At 31.7% G+C, this 23,578-nt stretch overlaps 1 protein-coding gene and 2 long non-coding RNA genes across 3 annotated transcripts in view; 1 reads left to right on the forward strand and 2 right to left on the reverse strand.

The window, feature by feature from the left end:
• The window catches only part of LOC143080918 (uncharacterized), a 493,997-nt gene that overhangs the window by 127,512 nt on the left and 342,907 nt on the right, over positions 1-23,578 (forward strand). The gene's annotated exons all lie outside the window — the stretch shown is intronic.
• Positions 13,360-16,714, reverse strand: LOC143078452 (uncharacterized). The gene is made up of 3 exons (XR_012979230.1): positions 16,604-16,714; positions 14,961-15,030; positions 13,360-13,599 (listed from the first exon to the last, which is right to left on the reverse strand). It is a non-coding gene; the product is annotated as an uncharacterized LOC143078452 (long non-coding RNA).
• On the reverse strand, positions 17,376-21,297 carry LOC143078453 (uncharacterized). The gene is made up of 3 exons (XR_012979231.1): positions 20,945-21,297; positions 19,221-19,489; positions 17,376-17,693 (listed from the first exon to the last, which is right to left on the reverse strand). It is a non-coding gene; the product is annotated as an uncharacterized LOC143078453 (long non-coding RNA).

Below are 23,578 nucleotides of genomic sequence, written 5' to 3' on the forward strand. Positions count from 1 at the left end.
TTCTGTAATTGTTCCAGTGATTTCTAAACTGCACAGTTCTAAGATTATTCTGTAAACAACTATCAGGCCATACAACACAAATTAGGCCAACATAAATAAATACAATAATTACAATATCATAACAATAGACAATATGCAGATATATGTCTTTATTATGAATATTTCGGATCCTGTCAGTTCTTCATGTTTTACATAACTATTTTTCGATAATGACCAAAAACTTGCATGTTTTCCCGTTTGTTTTGTATTTAGCCACATCAGCCACGGGAGTGGACAGGTGGGACGATCGGGCCCATTTATTCATCCGAACACCATATTCATGCTTTTGGTTTGGTAAAATATGATCTCGTAGTTTCAGAAATGAACATTTTTACACAAGTTAACGACGACGGAGTACGGATGTCGAGTGATGAGGTATTTACGTAACACGTAAATGGTTACCAAAAGGTTTTGGGAATGAATCTTTTCAATCAAGATTTAATAAAATAAACATGTTTTAAAAGCTTAATTTCAGTTACTACGAAAACAATTGATTTAACGCTGAATCAACTTAATGAATGGTTAAAAAAAGAGTTAGAAAACGGAAAAGAAAAAACAATTAAAAAGGACGGAAGGAGTTGACCAATTACTAAAGGATACCAACAAGTTTTGAGCTATATAAAGAGTGCTGTCTAACGAACTGAAACTAATTAAAGAAAGTGTTATTTTGTTGTGCTGTTATTTATGGGTAGATTTTACATAGATAAATAAAATCGTATAATATAAGCAAAAAGAGGATGTTAAATTTGGTGTATGCCTTTTTTGTGCTTCTTCGTTGTATTTGTTGTTTTTATAGTGATTAAGATGATAACACAATGTTGGCTGCTGTGCCCCTATTTTTGACATTTTTACTTATTGTGTCTGTTTGTTTTGTTCACGCATCGTTGACAATGTAATGGAATTTGATGCGACTGTCATACAAGTGAGCGGTTTAGCTAGCTATAAAACCAGGTTCAATCCACCATTTTCTACATAAGAAAATGCCTGCACCAAGTCAGGAATATGACAGTTGTTATCCATTCGTTTGATGTGTTTGAACTTTTGATTTTGCCATTTGATTTGGGATTTTTCGTCGTCGTCTGTTAACTTTTACAAAAATCTTCTCCTCTGAAACTACTGGGTCAAATTAAACCAAACTTGGCCATAATCATCATTGGGGTATCTAGTTTAAAAAACTTGTCCGGTGAACCGGCCAACCAACCAAGATGGCTGCAATGGCTAAAATTAGAACATAGGGGTAAAATGTAGATTTTGGCTTATAACTCAGAAACCAAAGCATTTAGAGCAAATCTGACAGGAGTTAAATTGTTTATCAGGTCAAGACCTATCTGCCCTGAAATGTTCAGATGAATCGGAAAACCGGTTGTAAGGTTGATGTCCCTGAATTGGTAATTTTAAGGAAATTTTGCCGTTTTTGGTTATTATCTTGAATATTATTATAGATAGAGATAAACTGTAAACAGCAATAATGTTCAGCAAAGTAAGATCTACAAATAATTTAAATGACCAAAATGGTCAGTTGACCCCTTAAAGAAGTTATTGTCCTTTATAGTCATTTTTTACCAATTTTTCGTAAATTTTTGTAATGTTTTACAAAAATCTTCTTCTCTGAAACTATTTGGTCAAATTTAACCAAACTTAGCCACAATCATTATTAGGGTATCTAGTTCAAAAAATGTGTGCGGTGACCCAACAAACTAATCAAGATGGCCGCCATGGCTAAAAATACAACATAGGGGTAAAATGTAGATTATGGCTTTTAACTCTGAAACCAAAACATTTAGAGCAAATCTGACAAGGGGTTTAATTGTTTATCAAGTCAATATCTATCTGCCATGAAATTTTCAGATGAAATGGATAACTGGTTGTTGGGTTGCTGCTCCCCATTGGTAATTTTTAAAGAATTTTTTATTTTTTTGGTTTTTATCTTGAATACTATAATAGATAGAGATAAACTGTAAACAGCAATAATGTTCAGCAAAGTAAAATCTAAAAATAAGTCAACATGACCACAATGGTCAGTTGACTCCTTAAGGAGTTATTGCCCTTTAGAGTAAATTTTTAACAATTTTCATTAATTTGGTAAATTTTTGTAAATTTTTACAAAATGTTTCCTTCTGTATCTAAAGAGCCAGGTTTATTACAGATAGAGAAAATTGTAAGTAGCAAATATGTTCAGTACAGTAAGATCTACAAACACATCAACATCACCAAAACACAATTTTGTCATGAATCCATCTGTGTCCTTTGTTATATATGCACATAGACCCAGGTGAGCGATACAGGCTCTTTAGAGCCTCTAGTTTAATTTTCCTTGGAGTTCAGTATTTTTGTGTTTTTACTTTTTACACCACTCTCGGCGCTCTAAAACATAAACAACTCTTGTCTGTCCCGAGTAAGGAAATGTTTATTCATGTATCATCTTTATTTGCTGTCTGTAATACTAGTATTGTTTCTCTTTTATAGTTTAACCGTAATAGTTATCAAAGGTACCAGGCTATTGTTTTTTTCTCTCGTTAGAAATATTTGCATTTTTTATGTTGAAGCCTTTATTAGCTGATTACCAGGAGGATAGTTTTCCATCTGATTATTCTTTTTTTTGTTTTGTTTTACAATTTCAGGTTGTAAAGAGACATCCTCTTTCTACCGTATTTACTACATTAATATGTTTGTAAACCGAATAGAGAGAGAGGAAATTGTGTCACATTAATTAGCATATATTGTTTTCTTGCTTTTTATTTTGATTAGCCGTTATATCATGATAGTTATCAAAGGTACCAGGATTATGATTTAGTACGCCATGAAACATGGTAATATTCTGTTACAAACAAAATTGCAGTATATTACATTATTTAATGACACTTGAGATAATTGGTCATTCATATTAACAATGTGCAGATAAATATCTGCTATCTTATTTTGAAGTAGTAAACAAACACGATTCTTGCGAAGCTTACATCGCTATTAACATTCTATAACTACCATTTGGAATATAAAGAGTCTAGCGCACTGCTAATCAATGAAAATATCATTCCCTTGTTGAAGATGTTTTGAAACAGGCGTTTTTAAATTTTTTTTTTTTTACTTCTCTTTTTATGTTTTTCAATTGCCTACAATAATTATAGTATTGAACGTATCTGAAATTTGCTTCAAAAACACGTACATTGTATATTACATATCATCTCTTCTCGTTATAGGTTTACCTTTGTTGTTGCTGTTGTGTTACAGTTCCAATTAATGCACTTTTGTAAAGATCTTAGTTACAACATCAATTTAGTTAGAAGTTTTAGATTTAACCATGCATCATTTATAATTGATTATAATTTCATATAAGTTGCATAATTGGTGATACGATGTCATTCGTGAACCTTCCAGAACATAATTTGTCACATAAGTAACCACAACTATTAAAGTGCTATTGGGTACAGATTAATAACCATAAGTTCTATTCATTATGTGTGTCCAACCACATCATTTTTTTGCACATAGACACAAAACTTTCACAACCGATTGGAATTTATTTTAAGTTTTGTAAGAATTCTGTTTAATTGTTTTCTTCCTAAATTATGTCAGGAAGGAATCAGGATGGATAAAATTCATAATTTGGTGTAAATCTAACAGAGTAAAAATTTGAAAACGTGTAATCTTATACGGAATACACATCATTAAGACAGCAATCCAACAACATAAGTAAATGAAAAAACAGGAAATCTGCGGCTACATATATGGTTTAGGTAGATACATATAGATTGATCATAAGCCTGACATTTATTTCAGGACCGTACTGCTGTCGTCAAACCAGTATCAATAAATTAAAGAAAGTATGAACAGACTTAAAAGAGGGACGAAAGATACCAGAGGGAAAGTCAAACTCATTAATAGAAAATAAACTGACAATGACATGGCTAAAAATAGACAAACAGACAAACAACAGCACAGAATACACAACATAGAAAACTTAAGACTAAGCAGCACGAACCCCACCAAAAACTGGGGGTGATCTCAGGTGCTCCGGAAGGACAAGCAGATCCTGCTCCACATGTGGCAACCGTCGTGTTGCTTATGTTATTAAAAATCCGGTAAATAGTCTAATTCGGTAGGTCACATTCGTGAAAAGGGAAAGGGTATTGTAGTTACGACATAAGGAACATATTCGATATCATCTGTGAAACGGTTATGCCATAACGGTCAACCAACTCGTGATGGCGTCCGTAAAATTTACGAAGGGATGATTTCGACTTCACCATTTGGAACTCTTGGTTTAAAAGCTTCCTTGTGAGTAGCAATCCTCTATCAATGAAATCATGATAGGAAATACAAGCACGGGAATATTGTTTCAATTGGGAGATATATACTCCATATGCAGGCGCTGCTGGAATGTTGCTACATAGAAATGGAAAGTTCACAATTGGGAAGCTGAAATCATCTCTTTTGTCGTGAAGTTTTGTTTTCAACCCACCCTCATTGTCAATTTCTAGATGTTGGTCAAGATATGAGGCAGACTTAGCTGTTTCTGTAGTATCATTTATGTCCAGGTCGATGGGATAGATTCGTTTAACATGGTCACCAAATTTTGTATTATTTAGTGAGAGAACATCATCTATATAGCGGAACGTGAAGTTAAAGGATATTGCTAACTTCTTATCTTTCTTCCTAAGAAGTTCCTGTATAAAGTCAGCCTCATAATAATAAAGAAACAAGTCGGCAAGAAGAGGGGCACAATTGGTTCCCATTGGAATTCAGACAGTCTGTTGAAAAACAAATAACAAATATGTTGTCAAACAAGAAATCAAGCATTCTGGTAATGCCAGTTTCAGGAATATGGCCATTGTTATATTATAGTTCTTTTCTTTGTGTGTTACATTTTAACGTTGCGTCGTTTGTTTTCTCTTATTTTTAAGTGTTGATTCACATTGCGATAAGACGTGTCACGGTACTTGTCTATCCCAAATTCATGTATTTGGTTTTGATGTTATATTTGTTATTCTCGTGGGATTTTGTCTGATGCTTGGTCCGTTTCTGTGTGTGTTACATTTTAGTGTTGTGTCGTTGTTCTCCTCTTATATTTAATGTGTTTCCCTCAGTTTTGGTTTGTTAGCCCGATTTTGTTTTTTGTCCATGGATTTATGAGTTTTGAACAGCGGTATACTACTGTTGCCTTCATTCATGAGCATAACCTTCACCACTTTACCGATGAAATGAATACATGGTCGACTACTCTTTGATAAAGATGAGAATAAAAGCTCAACACTACATAAAGTTGGAATTGTTGATGCAGCCGCCTAACTGGCTGATTCATGAGAATTACAACTAAAATAAATGATTGTGTTGCTTCATTATTGATGAGCAATGTATAAATGTGAATATCAATCATGTATTGTAATATGTAATGTACATAAATGTATCTATTGTATGTTTATATGATTAATAATTTGTTTCTATATGAAAGTTCAAGACTATTCATCATTGTGTGAATTCAATTTATTGTTTATGGATGTTTTAAAGCTTTATTCTACGAGAATTATCATTTGCCGTATACTGGTAACGATAATCTGCCTGGAGTCAGATATCAATAACTAACCAATACGATTCAATTGAAGAAACGTTAAGTCCTTCATTGAAACTTTCCATCGATGTTTCATAATGATTACATGCGCTATAAATCGTATTTTATATGAATAAATAGATGTTTGGTCACTGATTAACAAAAAGGTCATATACATATAGGTTGCACTTCTTTAAATACAGACAATGCAAATAGAAATCTCTTTTACGGCTAACACAGAACCACTTTTACTATGAAGCTTTTTATGTATCATGGAAATGAAATGCCTGTACTAAGACAGGAATAATGTTGTTATCCATTCGTTTGATGTGTTTAAACTTTTGATTTTGCCATTGGATAAGGGACTTTTGATTTTGAATACTCTTCGGAGTTCAGTATTTTTTTTATTTTACTTTTTTCATATGTACTTCCTTTTTCACAAGTCAAAATATAGGGCCGTGCATCATATTTTAAACCTTTATATGCCCCGAACTTCTTAAAGTTTAAACTATTACTAATATTCTGTAATACCCATTCAGTTTTGAAATAGACTCTATCTAAGTCTTTGGTACATGATTTGTTTTTCAGTTGTTGGAGGATTTGAACTAGCTTTAGGTAACTGCGAGCACTTTAAAATCAGTTCTTTGCGTATTTTTACACCCTGCACAAACAAACTGACGCCCTTCGCCGCTTGACAGAATATCAAGTGACCATATGTGTATTCCCCAGTTTAATATACAATGTACGTGTTTTTGAAGTAAATGTCGGATACGTTCAATACTATAAGTTATTGTAGGCAATTGAAAAATATAAAAAAAGCAGTAAAAAAAAAAAAAAAAAAATATTTAAAAAAAAACCCGCCTGTTTCAAAACATCTTCAACAAGAGAATGATATGTTCTTTGATTAATAGTGCGCTAGCCTCTTTATAGACCAGATGGTAGTACTAGAATGTTAATAGCGATAACATTGTGCGTTGTATTACCGTGTTGATACCACTACGAATCAATGAGTAATGCAGTATCGGAAAAATAAATTTGTATCAATGAAAGATAAAAAACATAATATTGTTGATGATGGGATAAGATAATCCTATTTCTAGGGTAAATAAAAAGATACTATAATATAACTTTGGATACAAATGAATTGTTATTCGATGTTCGACCTGTTAGTCAAATGCGTTTTGTTACAATTTACTTTTTCACTCTTTTGGTCTTTTTGGAAAATGTTGTTAGTTGTGTATTAAAACCCCTCTACAACGATATTTGTTTTACATGCACACTTATAAAAATAGCGGTTTTTATCCAACGCAATCATAGGTTTTAACGTTGTTTTTAATCTAGACTATATATATAACCAGTCTAAAATGGTACAACATCACCAAAATGACGATAAATAAACAAATGTAACTATAAATATTTGGGATTACAGATACGATGTAAAAAAGTTATAAACCAAGAATCAAGTACACATTGAAATGCAGGGAAATAGCTTTTTTTTTGTTTGTTAGTTTTATGTTTCTCATCTTCATATTTTTGAATGATAACTTATTTATTACAGGTTCATCTTTACTTCTACTGTTTTGTCTAGTATCATCCATTTTACTAGTTTAGGGTAAGAACTATGCATCAAATTGTCAGGTAAATACCAAAAATCCAAGGAAATTCAAAACAGAAAGTGCGTTATCAAATGACAAAATCAAAAGCTCATACACATCAAACGAATGTAAAACAACTCTCGTATTCATGACTTGGTATGTAAAAGGGCAGACAGATACCTGAGGAACATTAAAACTAATAAATCGAAAACAAACTGACAAAGCCATGGACAATAAGAAAAAGTTAAACATACCAACAACGGTACAGACATTCCTGATAATAATTTGCCATCACTGAGAAAGAAATTTTAGATCAGTTTAAATTCTTGAATGTTAACAAACCAGCTGAACCTGACGGTATCAGTCCTAGAATTTAAAAAAAAGGTTGATAGCTTTATCTCTAAACCATTAACTAAGTTATTTAATCTGTCTCTATCAGTTAAACTGGTTCCACTGTTTACCTGTGGAAAATTGCACATGTAAATCCTATGTTTAAAGGAAAAGCTAGTCCACATTTAGCTCGAAACCAACCAGGTTACTCCACTGTTAACCAGTTAATCTAAATATATCATAAAATTATTAGTAATATGGATAGTGGGAGGGATGTAAGGTTTGTATTTTGTGATGTATCTTAAGCTTTCGATAAAGTTTGGCATAAAGGACTTTTATTTTAACTTAACAATCTGGCTTAAATGATCCACTCTTATCTTGGTTAGAAAGTTATCTTTTAGATCGTCAACAAAATGTAGTTTCAGAAGGCTTTCTGTTTCTTATTTATATAAATGATATAGTAAATGACATTGCTAATGATATTATACTTTTTGCAAATGACACCTCTTTATTTGTTATAGTAGATGATGATCCTGCTATAGCAGCTGCTTCTTTGACTGATGACTTCGATGTTATCTCAAATTGGGCAAAATCATGGGCTGTTCAACTTAACTCTAAGAAAACTAAAAATATTGTATTTACTAGAAGGGAAAGGAAGCACCCACCTGCATTTTTTTGGATAAATGGGAAAGAGATTGAGAAAATAAATACTCACTGTCATCTTGGGATAACATTTCAGTCATCAGCTTCATGGAACACACATATCTATATTATTTGTAAAAAAAGCATGCTCTCGTCTATCTGTGCTTCGTCAAGTTAAACATTTATTAGATAGGAGTTCTCTTATACGCATTTATTATGTTTTTATTAGACCTATATTAGAGTATGGTGATGTTGTTTGTGGCAATTGCTCCCTGCACGAGTCTGAGCTTCTTTAAAATATTCAGATAGAAGCTGCTAGAATTATTACAGGATTACGACGTAATTCCTCTGAACAAAAACTTTATATTGAATTAGGTTTAGAAACTCTGGAGAATAGACGTAATAAACACAAGCTTATGCTATTGTATAAAATATTAAATGGGATGACTTATATGAGTTAGTCCAACCATATTTTCCCAGACAAACCCTTTATACTTTGAATAATGAAAAAAAACCCTTTCATCCGCCTCTTGCTAGAACTAGCTCTAATTTTAATAGTTTCATTCGTTCCACTTTGACTTTGAAATAGTCTTCCTTTGAGTTTACAAAAAATCCTCAAGTTTGGGTATATTTAGAAGTAGACTGGAAAAGTTTTATAGGACTGATGATATATTTAAACCTTTCAATTATGGGATAAGGAAACTTAATATAAGTCATTGTCAAAAAAAAAAAATAATGCTAGCAACCTAAAAATCTCATTTGTTTAATCAGTTCTTATCCGAGAACACTTTTTTGTGCAAACTGTAATCATCCTGTTGAGGATAACCAACATTTTTGTTTATTTGCCCTAAGTACAAAGATGTAAGACAGATCCTTTATGATTCCATTAACTTCATTGCTGATGATATTGACATACATATTGAATTATTACTTTTTGGAAACAGATTATTTTCATATGTAGGAATATTGCTGTTTTTAAATCTGTTCAGAATTTTATTTGCATGTTTCAAGGTTCTTGAATAAATGATGAGTAATTGCCTATATACTTAAATATACTTTGCATTTAGAAAGTAACACTGTGAACATATATTTGCTTGTGTGTGCTCATATGAAGCATGCATGTTCCACTATATTGCATTATTTTAAATACAGTTGTTATAATTGAATTATATTTTGTACATGTAATATGGAGAGAGCTTTTATAGGATGTGCCTGTTGCTCAATCCGTTTCATATCTTAATGAATGAAATGTGTTTAAAATCAAATCAAATTAACAACAGTACACAAAACACAACATAAAAAAATAAAGACGAACCCTACCAATAAGTGTGGTGATCTTAGGTTCTTCGGCAGATCCTGCTTCACATGTTGCACTCGTCGTGTTGCCCATGTTAGTACAAACTCGATTTTAAGTTTACATGTAATTCGATAGTTTATGTTCGTAAAAAGTTGGAAAGGGAATTGGATTGTATATACGACGGAAGGAACATATTCGATATCATCTGTGGAGCGGATATTACATAATGGTCAACCACCTCGTTTTGGGGTCCGTACAATTTACGAAGGGATGATTTCAATTTAATCATTCGAAACTGTCGGTTAAATAGATTCCTTGTGAGCAGCAACCCTTAATCAAGGAAATCATGATAAGTCGTATCACTTGAATAAGCATTTCCTTATGAGAAAAATATAATAAAACCAATGATAAAATGCTAGTAATAGCATGAACAATAATTTGTCACTGAATATTTTTGTGAAGTCGTTTTCTTTTATGTTTGAACGGTTGAACTTCACTCAGATATAGAAGGTGTTCAATAGCTTCACCTTTAGCAGTCAGTGTCTGTAACGAAAATAGTCAATAAAGATAAAAATCATTTGGAGGATCAAGGTGTTTCATTCATAATGCATTACATAAAAAATCCGAAAGCTTCATAAACTTATATGCGGCAAAGCTTAGCGAAAGGTAGTGCGACGTAATCAGTCAAACACACTTTATTAGATTAACTCGTAAAGGAACTATCGTTTTCATTGGCCAATTCAAACCTTCGCTCTCACACCTGCGAAAATAGAACACGCGTACTATAAGTTGAATGGACTGATCAGTATTCACGTAGCCGGTAAAAGTTGTTATAACCTCCATCGTAGTATTCACGTACATTATTGTGTTCTTGATTATCCCATAGCAATTCTAACTTTTCAATGATAAATGTATGTGCATGTAAAATTTATTTAATTTATAATTTTGTGCACTGGTAAAATTTAAAATTTTAAAATCTTAAGGTGTCAAATCTAAATATCTAATTCAACTGTCTCCTCTCAGTTGTTTCTGGATTAAGAGATCTACCATTTTATTTTGATGGGAGGGTGGACTTTGATGAAACAGTTAGTTCTTTTTTCTAAGTTGTATTCTCTGTCCTGTCTTTTTATTTTTAGTCTATTTGGTTCTGCCGTTTTAGTTTTTATTAGTTTGTCCTTTTTTTTTTTTTTTTTTACATAAATCGTAATTCGGCCTTTTTGCCAAGTTGCTCATCCTGCCTTATTATATCTTTCGCAAGTTTTAGGTATTCGACTAAGAGTAATGTGATTTTTTTTGTAATTCAGTTTACCTAATTTTGAGAAAAAATCCCGAAATGTCTAAGTAAATTCAGAACATGTAACCAACCATACTTTGTTTAGAGAAAAATATAATTTATAAACTCCAGCGATATACTTAATGAATTTTATACTTAACTGTTTTGCTATTCTCGGTTAAAATTCGAACGTAGATTGTATCTCTAAATAGTTACAGAGAAACACGATCAGTTTTTAAAAGCCTGTTTTTTCTTTAAATGTATTGATAAAAAGGTTGACCCCTTCTAGTACATGCATTCAGTCATACTTATTAATAATTTCTTAATATTTCGTTTATCAGTTTATCTTACATGTATGATTTTGTATTTCATTGTAAATACGCATGCATACTTCACGTCACTTTGACGGATAGTTCAACAATGTTATACATATCACTTTCTTACGGTATTAAATTAAAGGAGAGGTTTTTAGCTAATCTAAATCTAAATAGTACATTTATATTGTTCCTTATAAACTACGATACGCTATTTTTTTTAGTTCCACACATACAAAAGAAAAAATCTTCGCCGATGTAACATTTCAATCCTTTTTACAACCAAAATGCCTTCACTGAATTCGTGATGATCATGATAGTACATTGCATACTACGTCTTCATTCACGTGCACAAATGATACGATTATTGTTTTTTTTTTTGTTTCTATATTTCGGGGACAATTTGCTCCGTTTATGATACGTAAATTCTTAAACCAAACGCTTAGCTCCTGTGTAACTTTCTGTATCTTCGTTTTATAGCATGAAAACACCAAAAGAGGAATATGCAACCCATCATAACTTTTTGTAATTATTATAATGGATCAGCATTATAAGATCCTTATTATAAGTAACTACGACATTGAAAGAAATTAAAAGTGGTTACTTAATCATGTATAAAAGCGGCACAAGTATTTTATTTTATCCTTATATGTTTCATAATGCGGTACATTATGTACACGATAATTATGTTGCTACAGTATAATATTTCGACACAACAATTAGAAATACACAAAACATTTATTTAATTCTTTTGACCAAAGATTAGTAAACTGTACATTGTCAAATACTTGTTTTTACGTTCGTAGTAACATAATACATTCCATAGTCAGTCTCCTGTGTCAATTCACGTGCAAACTACAAATGTTGTTGTATTTGAATCTTTAGGCCAATGAAATGAGACGTTACAAGTTGTTTGTTTGTGATACGCCAGAATATTATCAATGAACTATCAAACGCTAAAGTTGACTGCATTGTTTGTTTGTGATACGCCAGAATATTATCAATGAACTATCAAACGCTAAAGTTGACTGCATTTCAGTGTATATCTAATAACATGAACTAAACTAGTATGTGGTCCTTGATATATAGTTTACATATATGGAGAAATATTATCAATTCGTATATTTTAACAAATTCGATTCGTTAAGGGAGAGTCACATGTTAAACTATATTTTCAAAGGTAATATAAAATAACGTATAGCAAAAGTGATATTGCACGATTGGGATTAGAATATCTAAATAGTTACCTTATACGCACTATAAAAAGTTTGTTTAATAGATATTCTTATTATATGCTTTTAATAGCATTCAATTCTTTTTCAGATGAATCAAGGAGTACCACATACAACATAAGTTTTATCCACATATCACTATAAAAATGACACCGCTGCATATATTTAGACTGTTTTTAATTATATACTAATTTCGATTTCTGACGGAGGATATTTTTCAGCTAAACTATATTGGACATCACGATCTTAAAATTAACATCTCATATTAGTACTATTGTGCAAATCATCAAAATTGTATATATTTATGGTTTTTATAGTTCGTTCATATGTTGAACTGTTACGACACTGTCCCAGGTTTGGGGGGAAATTGGGATACCATAATATTTCCCACAGAATGTAAAAAAAACCTTGTAATATTATATTATATTGCGCTAGTGGAAACATAACTTCAAATCTCTTTCTCTTTCTCTCTCTCTCTCTCTCTCAGATATGACTTTTCAGACTTTCTTTTTCTCTTTTTTTCTCTCTCTATGAAATCTAGTATTATATCCAATAAATTGTTTGCTGTATATGCATGTCCATTAGATTATTTTACTTTTATTGTAATTTTATATTGTATTATGAAGAAGACTTCATAAGTATGATTTACTTGAGTCTAATCCTTTTTGCTTTAATTCAGGAAATACAATATGTTTAAACTAAACTTTTTGTGTATATTGTGACTTGAATGAGAGTTGTCTCATTGGGTACGACCGTGAAAGGGCTGTGTAGCCAATCAAGGTTGTTAATGGGACTCTTACCACATCTTCTTATTTCTATTGTTTGTTTGTTGACCTAATTTTTTTTTTTGGCCATGGTATTGTCTGTTTTATATTTACATGAGTTTGAATGTTCCTCTGAGCCTCTTTGACCAAGTAATATCACTAGTGCATTTGTTTCATCATATAGACTGATTTATCTTGAAATTATCATTTGTAACTACAAAATCTTCCCAAATGTCCAAGAAACCTGAAAGTCCATATAAATGTCTGATATTTTGACCCTAGAGCACCAAGCATCCACAATTTAAACAAAAACTAATAGTATGCAATATTTATTTTATTCCATGAATGATAGGGTGTTTATTACAAACTCAAAATCCAAAAACTACTTTTTCGTAACTGCTCCTACTATCAAAAGAATGGATATCATCCATTGAATTTTGAGGTTCCTCATATCTTGAAGGTATATTGTACTCATGAAGTGGTCTTTCTTCGCTTAAACGTTCGTACACAACGCATTGGAGTCTCATAGGCATGCACCTCTTCTCTGTCACCTGAGATGTGTTGATATCTGCATACATGAAATTAGTTTTATTGTCATAATTAGAAATAAACAAGCAAACGCCACTAACGTATATATATAGCTCAACATATGATGCATAATAAGTAAATACATACTAGTCAATATGTAAACATTTTTGTATTTAAAAGAAGTAAAAAGTTATGTTAGAGTTTTTTCACGTTTTAAGGGACACTAGCTACGAGAAAAAATAAATTTGAAAACGATTTTGTTTGGTTCAATCAGTAAAATAAGTGAAATGATGAAATAATGATTCGTTTTTAGCAACCAATTTGTTTCAATTTTGTCTAAATAAGCAAAGAAAAATGGCTGATGAATTATTCACTTGCAAGTGAATAATTCGAACTCACTGAATCCGTATTCATGTGACTTTCAATTTAACTAAATAACTAAAGATTGGTGACATATGTTTAAATCGTTGTCAGTCATTAAACGGTTAATGACAATCGGAAGTCTGCGGTGATCATCTCGATAATAATCAAATGGCGTCTAGAAAAAAATACACACGAAATTCTGATATATCCAATGGAGTACATGCAGTGTTAACTGTTTATTTAAGACTTACTGTAATCTGAATAAACATTTTAATATGTTATAACTTAAATATAAATTTGAGTGAAATCGATGAAAACGAATGTTACAGCTAGTGCCACTTAAATAAATTCACTTATTTCATTTTTAATAATTTTGTATGCTTGTTGAAGCCTTACTTTTAAAGATGAATCAACTATGTCATATATAAATAATATAAAATAAACCATGCAGTAGCTCAAGTGATGATTTAATTTACAAAACTATTCTTTTGTTATTATAAGAAACATATACATAGATAAATATCTGCAACTGCCCAATCTCTTGTTTTTATATGCAATTGCTATTACTCTAAACAACATTTGTCCAATTCCAATTAGATTGCAAAGAGAATTATAATATTGTTTGGATACATTTCACATACTAAAACAGGGCTGCGTTCAATATCGTAGCAGCTACGTAGTGGTACGTAGATTTTCACTATTGAACGTGTAGCTATATACTAGTTGTTACATAAATATTGATAGCAGCTACGTAGCCGCTACGTAGCTGCTCCGATATTGAACTCAACCCTGGTATCAGGAATCACCTTGAATACGTGACAGAACATATGACTACAACAAACAATCAAGATTTTTCAGGGAATTCGGTTGAATAAGTTATCTATACTGATATACAAACGCGTGTGGAAGGGAGAACATACTTGAAGTTAAGTTTAACCGACATCTCATCTCATAATTGTTTTTCCAGTGAAAAGTAATTACCATTTAAAAGCAGTCATATTTTACACGCACTACATTATTTGGTTTGGCTGTACTCACGCGTTATTCTGCTGACTATCAACTGAGTAATAAACAGGGTTAGTGGTTCTTTCTGTTGAATGAGAATTAGCTATAATTAGAAAAATTTAACAAATTGATTTTATTATTTGAATTTTATGTGTTTTCATTGGCTAAAAGCATAGGAAATCATTTATGATTAAACGTGATATTCGCAGCGTCAGAAAATACGCGACCCAGTACCTACATATAGATTCCCTTAGTCAAGGTCAATAAATTCGGTTAAAGGTCAAGTAAATTCCCGGTTTTTTTTCTTTCTTTTTCCTCTTGTTTTAAGGTGTATGTTTTTTCTCTTTTTGTTTTTTTTTTGTCTTTTTTGGTGTATTTGTTGTTAGTACACTTTATTAAATATCTCGATTTATGAAAAATTACTATTTGCAAAAACAAATGATATATTAAGAATAAAGAACAGGGAGCAGTTTTAACAGTATCTTGAGAAAATACTAGAAAAGGGATAACAAATCATATTATAAAACAGTTGTTGACTTTTGATTTCAGTAGATACAATAATGTATATACGCCATTGATATGACATTCACCCTCAGCCGTTGGCCTCAGTGAATATCATATCTCTAGGGTTGATAAATAATTGTATCAACGTCATCAAGAGTCAATAATTGCAAAATGTCAGACACCATTTTACCTCTCACAAGTTGTAATTCTAAGGCAGTGATTTCAAATGATATTTAAAAAGAGGGACGAAAGATGCCAGAGGGACAGTCAAACTCATAAATCGAAAACAAACTGACAACGCCATGGCTAAAAATGAAAAAGACAAACAGACAAACAATAGTACATATAACACAACATAGAAAACTAAAGAATAAGCAACACGAACCCCACCAAAAACTAGGGGTGATCTCAGGTGCTCCGGAAGGATAAGCAGATCATGCCCCACATGTGGCACCCGTCGTGTTGCTTATGTAATAAAAAATCCGGTAAATATTCTTATTCGGTAAGGGAAAGGGATTGTAGTTACGACGTAAGGAACATATCCGAAATCATTTGTGAAACGGTTATTCCATAACAGTCAACCAACTCGTCATGGCGTCCGTAAAATTTACGAAGGGATGATTTAAACTTCGCCATTTGGAACTCTTGGTTTAATAGCTTCCTTGTGAGCAGCAACCCTCTATAAAGAAAATCATGATAGGAAATGCAAGCACTGGAATATCGTATCAATTGGGAGATATACACCCCGTATGCAGGTGCTGCTGGAATGTTGCTACTTAGAAATGGAATGTTCACAATTGAAAGCTGAAATCATTTCTTTTGTCGTAAAGTTTTGTTTTCAACCGACCCTCATTGTCAATTTCTAAATGTAAGTCAAGATATGAGGCTTCAAAATATAGCAAATACACAAATAATTGACACAAGTCGTAACAATAAATAAAACGATATAAAAGGCGAAATTTACTAGAACATTATATATATAGGAGACAAATTCTGAAAAATATGGCAGCTAGTAAACTATCAGCTATGACCTTCACAAATTAAAAAAAAAAAAAAAAACACCCTGTGTTTGATAATGAGCATCAAACTGATACTTTAAGAAGTGATTGGTTTATGTTTCCACATGGGTACTTCTATAATATATATGTTTAATACTTATTGTCAATCGATACCTGCACGCTGTCTATAAAACAAGAGCGCCAAACCAACACCACAAACTATTACTACAGCTACGACAACTGCTATCATCCAGACTATAGGGTAGGTTTGCTGCATTTCTTTTTCTAAAATGTACAACATGCAATAAAGATGTCAGCTGTTGATGCTGCTAATATTTTTTCCGAATGAACCGAAAACATATAAAAAACTGATTAATATATTTAATGTGAATGTATCTGTACAGAGTTCACACGATTTCGATTGTTTTAAATCGAATTAAAGTCGTCTACGCAATATTGCAGTGCATTAAACATGTCTACTCAAAATGGGATATGATTGTCAATGAAACAATTATCCAACATACTGTGGATTCATTTATTTTCGTTGGTACCAATTTTCGTGGATTTAGAAAAACTTGCATATTCGTTGATATTTAATTTCGTGGTTTTGCTGAAGTCTGCATTCAAACATATAGAAAAATTATCATTCGTTGAATATTGAATTTCGTGGTTTGACTGTGCCCACGAAATCCACGAAAATTGGTATCCAACGAATAATAATGAATCCACAGTAGTCCAAATTAAGTATAATTAAGCAAATATAGATAACCGTATAGCCTTTAAAAATAAAACCCATACTGTAAAGTCTGCGATAACAGGCCGTGTCTGAATTGTGATGTGTATCAAAATATGACAGGATTAAACATGTTTGTCACTTCCCAAGTTTCACCCTTACTTGGGATATTTATACCATCAAAAGTCAAGCATTAAATGAAATATGACTTACTTTTTGATTCAAAATATCTATGACAAGAAATGCCATAATGATTTTTCAAACATATCTTTATATTGTACAAATGATGTACTTTTACGTTTCGTAGTAATAAAGAACTCTTGAATCCTTCAACTGATACATTTTTACCACGCACTAGAACATTAAGAGTCGTCTGTTTCGTTGTCTGTTCTTGTTCTGTCGAATTAACCAATCGTATCCACTGTCTGTACCATGTTATTTTATTTGTTTCCTCACTTGAATAAAACGTCATGGAGAACACGACATCGTTTCCAATGGATACAACCTCATTTTGTAATAGCTCTGGTCGACCTGAAAACAAAAAGCATACACTGTTCAACATCTAAATATTTACTTTGAATGGCGTTCGTTTGTAGCTTTATGGACTGTATGCCTCTACCTTTTAGTAAAATTCCCGATTTTGTTCGTGTAATTTGTATACTTCTTGTAGTTGATTCATTACATAATAATAAGTACCCGTAAATATACGTTTGAAGATGTATCACCAGAAAACAAATCATTGTGTCATTTTTTGGAATTAGTTTTGATAACTGCTTCAAGAAAATCTTTTAAATTTCAACACATGTTCATATTTTTTAAAAGTTTATTCGGATGGTAGTCCTGTGTGTGATATTTGTGTGATATTACAATCAAATTAAAAAAAATCCACAACGTTTAATAGTAATTAATACTTTTTGGTGTAGAGATGATTTAAATATAGAGTATGCAAGAATACTATACCGTCAGTTTAGACTTCATTTTAAATTAACAGCTTTGTTGTATACCTCTACTCTTCTTACTATTTTCGTGTTTACTCCAAAAATACAATAAAATAAAGACAAAACACGAAGGAGAGCATGATAAACTTGTGCATGATTGAAAACACACTGTTAAAACAATCGACATAAAAGTGTCTATCTTGTATATATAATACTTGATTAATTCTGACATTTTGTCAAATGACTGAATTTATCGATAATGTACAAAGTGTGTAACCTTTATACATATATTACTACAATATCCTTCCAATTTCACGAATGTGATGTACCGAATTAGACTATTTACCAGATTTGTAATAACATAGATAACGACGGGTGCCACATGTTAAGCAGGATCTGCTTAACCTCCCGGAGCACCCGAGATCATCTCCCGGTTCTATATTGTGTCTTCTGTACTATTATTTGTCCTTTTGTCTTTCAAGTTTTAAGATAATAATATGTAGAAAATAGATGTCATTGAGATAAATATTCATGATCAAAAGCACTATATCTTTGAAAACAAATATTGTTGATTCAGTGTTTTCAAAAACACACTGAGAATATAATCTCGATTCAAAACAGAAGTGTGATGCAAAGAAGAACGTTTTAGTTTTATGGTGGTAAGTTTGTCAGTGGTGGAGAAAGTTGGAATGCCTGAAGGTGAAACAAGTTTTTTGTTATGCTAGTAACTTGATTTAATTTGATAAATATAGGTTCTTACATTGATACCAATTGAGACTGTTAAATTATCAATTTTAAAGCCCGAGCCTCGGCGAAAACTTTAAAATTGAAAATTTAACTATCTAGATTGGATATATGAAAGATCCGAAAACTATGCAAATACAGAACGACATGTTTTTGAAAATTATAGCAAAACGTTTGGTTGACAGACTTGTCAAATTGTTAAACATTTTGGAATCCTTTATAGTCTACCGTTCGGTATGAGCCAAGGCTACGCTTAGTTGTCGTGTTGTGACCTATAATTGTTTACTTTTTACGTATTGGGAACTAGATGGGTAGTATCGTTGGCACTCCTAAATAATCTTCATAAGTCTAGAAATAACATAAACAGCTATACTACCTCTGTATTTTAGTTGAGTGGCAGCATATCCCGTGAAATTCAAAGTAGGTAGTGACACGTTGCAGACACATAGTGTTGCTGTCTTCTTCTCTTTGAAATATCCAATCTGACAACAGACCATGAGGTTGATGCATTGTGATAGGATTCAGACATTATGGCTTCATTATCACAACTCCACTTAAAAACTGTTTTTATGTCAATAAATCCAACAGAACATGTAAGATTGATAGAATAATCATGTGTGTCTGTTTTAATCATGGGTGTTGACTCTGAAGAGTTGATCAAGTAATTGGCATAAAAAATAAATCGGAATATATTTGCACGCTTTATAATATTTGTTAAATTTTCATTTACATTTACAGGGAATCATAATGATTAAAATAAAGGCAACAGTAGTATACCGCTGTTCAAAACTCTATGGACAAACACAAAAATCGGGGTAACAAACTAAAACAGAGGGAAACGCATTAAATATAAGAGGAGAACAACGACACAACATTAAAATGTAACACACACAGAAACGGACTCAGCATTAGACAAAATCCTATGAGAATAACAAATATAACATCAAAACCAAATACATGAATTTGGGATAGATAAGTTCCGTGACACGTCTTATAGTAATGTGAATTCACACTAAAAAATAAGAGAAAACAAACGACACAACGGAAACACAACGTTAAAATGTAACACACACAGAAACGAACTATAATATAACAATGGCCATATTCCTGACTTGGTACAGGACATTTTTAAAGGAAAAAATGGTGGGTTAAACCTGGTTTTGTGGCATGTCAAACCTCCTTCTTTTATGGCCATGTGAAATATAACATTAAAATGACAATACAACGTTACAGGACTACAATATAAATAAATATGAGAACAAAATTGACAAAGAAATTTTCTACAATTCATGCATACAAAAGAGCGATTGATTTAGTTATGTCAACTTTATCTTTCATCATGTTCATTATTTTCCATTGGAAGTACTATTTTAAACAATTTCTTAATTGAAAGTTGATTCGACCTATTATATACCGTATTTATTCATAATGAAGCCAATATTTCTTCCAGAACAAATACTCTCTAATGCTTTTAATTTACTAAAATAAACATCTATGTCAAAATTTGAGCTGTTTTTGTGGGACTCTTTTATTGCCTAAGCTTGAACTAATAGTGGGAGACAATTTGGCTGTCACGAATGTTTGTTTGAGTTTACTATATGTATATTACAAGAAAATATCATGTCCCTTGCACATGTTGCACATGTCTTCAATTTGAACTAAATAATTGTTAATACCTAATCTGAACGTTACATATAAAGACATTCTTAATTTATACAAAAATATATCAGAAATAGATCGAATACAATTATTTTAATAAAACATAGTTAATTCATGTCTTCATTTGATGAAGAAGACTGCGATTTACTATTTTTGTTTGTAACTCTTCTAAAACAATTTTCGTGTACTTGCATCCTCAATGCTCTTCAACTTTGTTTATAAATATTTTGATATGAGCGTAACTGATGAGAGTCTTATGTAGACGAAACGCGCGTACTAAATTATAATCCTGGTACCTTTGATAACTATTTGCAGTAAGACGTACGGTGATATCCACCGCATTTGGACTCACACGGAAATCATACCAAATCTCCGTATGTTTATATTAATAAAACTGATACATGTATTCATAAATTACATCTAATAAGAAAGAAGACGTACCAATTATATTTGTCACTTTGTTATTTGTTACGAAATGTCCTTGGTTGGTGGTAATGGATGTAAATTTCATTCTGCAAGAAAAATCGTATTTCCCTGTTTGATTTGGATAATAGTAGAAAACCATCGCCCGACCATCACTGGAACATTCACACACACCAGGAATACATTGTATAACATCAACTGTTCTGAAGCATCTTTTCTGATGAAGTCGCACGTTGTTCACAGACTTGCCATTGATCAGAAATTCAGCAGTGTTTCCTTCAGGAACTGTATCCGACAAACAGTTTATTTTAACAGATCTGTCTTTAATTGCATATTTCGGGACATGCAGTTGCATCTTTTGCATTTCTATTTGACCTAAATATAATCATGTTCTCAGTAATAAATGATTGTCCGACACTACATAGTTAAACTCATGCTCTTTGTACATAAAAGGACAATAAATCCGTTTCAAACATACCGTCATTTTTCAGTATGAGCCCACCTTTTATTCGGTCGACCTACCATGCATAACTTAGCTATCATGTTGATAAAAAGGAAATCAAAGTATTCAAGACAAATTCCTTTTAACTTTTGGTGATACGATGCAAGGATGAATAATATGTATATGTTTGTTAATTTCAACTACCTCAAGCAAATTTGACTTTATATGAATTTGGCAATTTATTTTCGGTATTCTTGTCATATAGCTCTTATACGGTTTCGGTACTTATACATAGTCGGATTTCAAATGTTTGGCTTTGGGCGTTCCTGATGAAGGTAAATCAAGAAAAGCGCTTCGGAGGTATGAAATTATTGAACGTGTTGTTTTCAATGTTTTACTTGGGCCGTTCGCTCGTCAGGAATTGTTTTTGCGCCAGAAAACTAGATTATTGATAACCTCGTCACACTCTGTATGTGCTTTTCCCAAGTCAGGGGCCAATTATTCAGTGGTTGTCGTTTATTACAGTATGTTATATCTGCTTTTTTATAGGTAATATATTTTTAACCCTTATATGATTTGGTCAGGGTTGGAAAGTTGTCTCATTGACTTGTACACCAGATCTTCTTATTTTTTATATTAGCTTATCAATTTATAACACGCAAGCAAGTATCGAGTGATTCAACTCAAACTTAACTGTATTATATTTATTAATCCTTTAATTTTTGCTCGAATTACATGAAGCGGCCAAAGCCACTTTCGGGCGAGCTAAGTGTAAAATTTCTCACAGAATATTAGGTGTTCTTTTTTTTAATAAGTTTCCAGTTACATCACCCATCTTTATCGGTCATCACACGTGATTGTTAAAATTTATCAAATATTGCTGCAGAAATACAATTCTTTTGTTGAAATATATATTTCATGAAGAAGTCTATGCAGTTTTCACTTATTATATTAGTGTACAGAACATGTTTGAAACGCTTTCTACACATTGTTTTGTTAACTGCCAAATTTAAAACTTGACTAGAATAGATTTATTCAAAATAAGAAATATAACACTTTTAATTAGAAAAAAACAAATCAGAAAAATTGTATTGTTTATGTTCCCCAATAGTTATTATTTTTCACTAGTGATTTTGTCACTTTTTCATTCTCACAACGGGATGTTGACTCATTCTGCTTTATTCAAAATATTTGAATGTGAAGGCTTTTTCCTGAAATAGTTCCTTTTACAAACGGAAACAAAAATAACAAATATTAAAATATAAGGTCATCTTTCTATGGAAATATTTTTCATTCTACAAATAACATTTACATTTATCACCTTTTATTTTTAATTTTAATATAGAAACTAACTGAAATGTATTATGTAGAAATTTTTAGTTTTAAAGAGAACTGCAAAGCATCAATTTTTGAACACTGTTTGAAAAATCTAGGAAAATCCTATCATGTGTTTTTAACACCAAAGCAATAATGTAAAGTTGAATATGCAACAGTTTTGTTGACCAAACTTAAAGAGAGCTCCGTGATGCTGCCATGCCATGATATGCATGTGGGACGAAAAATATGCATGCAATGGTTATTTAGTTATCTTGACTTATCAATCCTTTGAATTATCTTATTCTTTAAACGGTAGCAATTCCTCGCTATAGTTAGATCTTTAAATATTGCTTTAATTGGTATTTATATTGACTTTGGTACTAGTAAATTAAAATCAAAATAAATATTATTTTTTTTTATACATATACACATTCATGGATCTACATCTGTCGATACCTGCAGTATCTTGGAATTACACAAGGTTTTTCTCTATCTGTTAATGATGTCTTTAAACTAAATCAATTGGATGTTTAATATGTGCTGATTGATATTTTACTCTTAGATGCATGATTTTTTATAAGTTTTTATTGGCTTTGAACTTGCTGTCAGTCACTCCGAGTACTCTCAGATCTGTACGTAGTGTCTTTTTATTGTGTACAAGTAACCTACCACGTCTTATATTCATATGTTTTACTGTTACAACACTGTCTGAGATTAGGGAGAGGTTTGGTGTTTTTTTTTAAACTAGTTTAACTCCACCATATTCAGTGATCTGGAAGGATTTTTTATCTATAGGCCCAGGGCCCCCTAAAAATAAATTCAGTGAACCATTTAAAAAAAATATTAGCCATGTTGTCAAATGAGTGGGGCATTTGAATTAACTACAGTAAAAA

The sequence above is a fragment of the Mytilus galloprovincialis genome, chromosome 6 (genome assembly GCF_965363235.1).
Source record: "Mytilus galloprovincialis chromosome 6, xbMytGall1.hap1.1, whole genome shotgun sequence".
Classification (NCBI taxonomy): Eukaryota; Metazoa; Mollusca; class Bivalvia; order Mytilida; family Mytilidae; genus Mytilus; species Mytilus galloprovincialis.